This window comes from Anneissia japonica, unplaced genomic scaffold (assembly GCF_011630105.1).
Source record: "Anneissia japonica isolate Jap-2015-1 unplaced genomic scaffold, ASM1163010v1 scaffold23495_len113985_cov154, whole genome shotgun sequence".
NCBI classification, from domain to species: Eukaryota; Metazoa; Echinodermata; class Crinoidea; order Comatulida; family Comatulidae; genus Anneissia; species Anneissia japonica.
In genome coordinates, this window is record NW_022686072.1 from 65,512 (window position 1) to 70,856 (window position 5,345).

At 35.9% G+C, this 5,345-nt stretch overlaps 1 protein-coding gene across 1 annotated transcript in view; it reads left to right on the forward strand.

Moving 5' to 3' along the window:
- Nucleotides 1–4,107: 4,107 nt before the first annotated feature.
- LOC117113380 (juvenile hormone acid O-methyltransferase-like) overlaps nucleotides 4,108–5,345 on the forward strand; it is a 4,178-nt gene continuing 2,940 nt past the window's right edge. Inside the window, exon 1 of the mRNA XM_033256687.1 lies at nucleotides 4,108–4,131. The gene's annotated coding sequence lies outside the window, so the exon portion shown is untranslated. The remainder of the gene's footprint in view (nucleotides 4,132–5,345) is intronic.

Sequence of the window (5,345 nt, forward strand, 5' to 3'; positions counted from 1 at the left end):
AGATGTGTATAAGAGACATGATATGTATATTATGTCGACTTGACAACATAAATTATCTTGACAAGTCGTCAAGTCGAATGGCACTTAGGTGCTTCCGTACGAAACAATTACTTGAAGCTACAGTAACAAATCACCTCAGCCCCCGGAAAAGAAAGGACCCTACCCTACCAATATGCCAGGATTAACTGGCTGGAGCCATAGAGACCAGCCCAGACTAGTGCCTATGTCTGTAACATGTTAATGCCTTCAATCGCAAGTTGCATAGAGCCGGACTTATCCAGCCCTGACGGGGCAGTATACACCTACATATTTATATACTCTAATCCTCAACCCTACTACTTAGGCAGACTGGGCTAGGCCTAACTTGAGCCTCCTCAAGCCTATGTCCTATGTCCCAATAATGTAGGTAGGGGGCGGGCCTAGCCTAGCGGCTCATACTCTCCTAATACGAAGCCTAGGCCAGGCCTATAGAGGCCTAAGCTATAGGCTGGATAGAGTCTGACAAAGCACCCTTCTTGATGACTGTGTTGTTGAAGAGTTTTGAAAAAAAAAAACATTCCAGGCCTACTGTACCTCTATACTGTAGTTTTATATATTTTCTTAATTTTGAAATACACAAAAGAAGTCCATACTGGAGTCCATGATGCTATCGTGTTTTACTGTATCGCTGGCCCCGCTCTTGTCCTTACACAAAAGTAAATCTTCCATTTGTTGGGTTTTAAAAATACATAGAAAAGCAGTATGTATATATTTATAAATTTGTTAAGGCTATATTTTAATTTTATACAAATATTTCAACTTGGTCAACCTCATCATACAATGATGAGGTTGGCCAGGTTGCTGGATGAAGCCTTTTTCTGGAAACCTTACAATTTCCTTCATTCAAAACTTTATAATTTGGTTTCTCCTTATTTCGTAGATTCATGACTGAAATAAAATTAAGATAAAACTTATTACTTGTATATTTTCTAATTTATGAATCCCCACCAACAAGTACAGTACATTTGCTTATTTGTTTCAATTTAGAACCACCTAGGTCTATTGTACCCATCTTTTTTTCAATACAATACATTATTTTGAGCTTTCCCTATGCCTTCCACCCAGGCCAGCATTTGTATAGCAAGTACCAATAACTTTTAAGAATTCAAACTCATATGGTGTTGATGATTGTCCAAGATGTCAAAAACAGAAAAAAATATGTGTAGCCTATAGATAAAATGATATATTTAAATTACAGTAATTGAAATATTGTATTGAAAATTGAAGACAAAATAAAGAACATTAATAGTAATACAGACTGTTGGTTTTAATAATACAGAAAAAATGTACATAACGTGACCTGATGTACAGAAAAAAAAATTATAATTTAAATCTAGCCTAATGTATCCATTGCTGTACTTGCACAGTCTATCTGCAAGTAACACAATTCAACTCTCCATGATAATGGTGAATTCCATTTTTTTTAAAGGCATGGACGCCACATGTTTTCAACCTAGCTATTTTAAACGAACAATATCATAATAAATAACACAAAATTGAAATTATTATTAGTCAATAATTGTTTCTTATAGACTACTAAATCTGTCAGATATTAAATTTTTGCAATACTCGCAAAAAAACAAAAAACAGAGAATTCAACGAAGAATTACCTGCAGTTCGGCCAACACGTCTTCCCAAGACAGCTACAAACAGGAATTCTGCTATCTGAATGTTCGCGCGATATTGAGGGATTTCGGCATTTCATTCTTTTGCAAATCATATTTTTGACGGGGTTTTTTTCAACAAATCAGAACAAAAATTACATGGATAGAAACTATGAATATTCATCTTTAGTGTAGCGGGAGGCAATTTTGTGTACTTACCCTCTAAGTGACGACAATGATGAATTTAAAACGTGGCCTCTTACAAAATAAGACGAAAATGTGGCCTGTACGCTGTTGGCGGTTGACAAAGTAGTTGTTTTAAAACCAAATTTGACGGAGTTTTTATTTTTAGCTTTTTAATTAAATATATATATCATAATGTTCAGTATTAGTTAAGCTTTGTGTAGTGTGAGGCAATTTTTAATCGGAGTAGTAGTTCATGAGTTATGGCGATGTAAAGACAAAAATATTTTTTTTTTTACAAATGACGGTGCAAAAGCAGTGGGAGCTCCCGCTGTGTATGAGCGCCGAGACCTATTTGAAGCATTGGGAGTTCAAGAGATCCCTATGACTTAGCAGGCCCTAATTGAAGAATGTTGTTTAATTACGCTGCGCATATACCTTTATTTTTATGGGGGTTTTTTTTTCGCTCTTTAGTTGTATTCGTGTTATATCTATAGAAAATGGGTTTAAACACGATTAGAGAAATAATTGTTTTTATCATCCCATTGCCAATTTATATTATCATTTTCATTTTGTTTGACAATAAAAGTTGAATATAATAAAAGAAATTATGCAAAGACTAGATTGTTCCTCGCTATAGACAAACGTACTCTACCGTTTTTGCAGTGTATCATAGCACAATGAATGCACTATAAAATGCCTTTGAAATAATATGTACATCTACATCTTGATTGATATTGTTCAGGTGTTTCTGTGTAGTTTGAGAAGTAAATATTTTCTAATTAGGCGTACACTAGGCCAACAACATGAATATATTTCAAAAGCCATAACTTCGTGTCCCTTGAATTTATTCAATGTCATTTTTTTTTTCAGATAAATAAGCACTACAAAATATTTTAAACAGAAATAACGCCACACACGTTTAAAAAAAGTTTCTTGAATAATAAGTATTTCTTCAACAATGTCTATCTGGTCAATAGTCATCCATTAATCCTGCGCTCGCTTGGAGGTATAACTTAAATATCTTGTAGAAAGTTAGTCTTCTGGTAATTCCATGTATCATCACCATCAAGCATTCTAAGTCAGATAGAAGCTTAGTATCTGCCTAATCAGATGGTCTGATCAGTCACATGGACACCTCTGTGGGATAGTTGGCGTAAGCTCTGAATCCGCTCTTAGGATCATTAATTAGTATGGTAATGATTTAATCTGCACGAATTTGGTGGAAAGTACGAGACCCGCCAATGATTGTTGTTTATAATGTTGACACAAGCAGTTAGATAAATATATAGTAAAGAAAAACTGGTATAGGTGTAATTCCCAACCTGAAGTGAAAATGTAATGAATACTCAGTGAGGCGTGAAAAAAACTTGCGCAAAAGAAAACAACAGTTTATGGTATATGAGCTGACTTTCACTCTAAGCATCAGGCCTATACTCCATAATTATACATTCTACTGTTGGAACTACCAATTTCGCTGAAGCGAAAACGTCGATAGAAAACTGATGCGCATGCGCAAGAACGACGCTTTCGATTCGCGCGAATAAATTGGCCTAGTGGAAAAACCGGCCATCTGAATCTGAATATCTGATTACAGTAGATTAATTTGAAAGAGTCTTAGCCTGCCCTACGGCGACCTAGCTGCACCCTAGGCAAGGTTACCTACATTTATGATGACATTTCAACAAGAAGATAGGCTTCGGATGAAGGATACCATCAAAACAAAAACATCCCTTAATACACAAAACCTCATCTAGTCTAACATATATCATGAGGTTACTCCTGTATAATATAAACTAGAAATTGCAAATTGCAAGTGAAGTGCTGCGAATTACAACTGCATATAAATGTTCTTCGAACAAAATTATTTATGCGAGTCAAGTGAAAATAATGAATAATAAAAATATAACAAATAATATGAGACACGACCCATTGTCTATATTAGAACACTTCTCATTGGGTAACAAAGTCGTAATTTTTCATTTTGTCAGTAGGTGTCTATAGTGGTGAATTATGGTTTAGGTTTTTTTAAATACATTTTCAAAAATTTCTATTATGTGGAAAATGTAGTTGATTACCAAAGGTTACAATTTTTATTTTGAAGACTCCATGGTCAAGGAAGTGTACATTTTTTATGGGGCAAGTTTCCAAGGGCGGGTTTTCTAGGGGCGAGTTGACTGCCAAAGAGTGTTGCCAAAGTGCGAGCCAGTGTGTTATTTGATCACAAGTGCGAGACATCACAAGCGTGAGCCAGCGAGCCATGACGTCACGACAATAGATACGAGACGTAAACGAGTTGTATGAGGTATGGGCTGAGATTTGTGGAGTACCATTCAAAAACAACTATAGGTCTAATAATGAATTATTGATGATGTTAAATAGACAATGTTAGCTATCAAGGAGCGACGTTGTTTTTCATTGGGACATTCGTCCCTTCAAGGCTAGGTCTATACTATCCTAGCTAGTCTAGGCCTAGGGTAGGATAAGGCTAGCGCGACATGCGGACGTTGGTACGTGTAGGTTAGTCTACAAACGTCGCCTAATGTAATTGATTTTACCCGCAGAACGAAAGGAAACTCCGCTTTTCAGTCGTCTTAGGCCCTTGTTTTTTGACAAACAATGACCTTTCAGAGGTCAATTTGCTGTCAAGAATATGAATTGGCTGCTTCGCAGCAACAATGATTATATGTTCATATTTTACATACCTCCTGACGAAATGCTGTATTTTTAATCATTCAACAGCCTGGTTCACGTCGAACTTTATCTGGATATACCCGTCTTGAAACATGATACGATAATCCCCTAATTGCGTTCGATGCCAAGTTAAGAGCCAGATAAACAGCCAGCCAGTTTCAGGTCGTCGACGTCACACGGTGGAAAGGCTTGTTTAATAAAACATCTACTGTATTTTACGAACCTCTAGTACCAAGTGGTATTCGTTCAAAAAAAATTGTAAACTACTGTAGAGAAGGTGTGAGTTTCCACTACCTAACCTAGCCGACCAGTACGAACGACAGTGCAGCAGCGTGTTCTATCGCAATCTAAGTAGTAGATTCTCTAGGCCCTAGCTACATTTACCTTCGATAAAAAACGAATTATTTTAATCGCTAGCTAGCATTCTTCCATTTAACAAAATATTGTTTACATTTTCATTAAAACGTATGTATACTTTATGGACCTTTCTGTCCTGTTTTGTAGTTTTTAGATCGCTCAATTGTGTTGTTTACATGCACTTCGCGAAAATCTAGCTTCGCGGTGTCAAATAAGTTGCTCTCATTTTAACGACTGTTTTTATTTCGTCATCGTAAACATGTTCGCTCATTTTAACGACTGGCGTTGGTGGTAGTTCGTTGAAATTGAATTAAAAGCGACTATTATAGCAGAAATGGAAAAGATTGAATTGTCAATAAATAAATACAACAAATATGATTTTATTATTAAGAAAAATATACATTATCACTTTGAAAAACGTACGCAATCGGACTTTTTAACGTTATTACTTGGTCGATGATGCAAAGG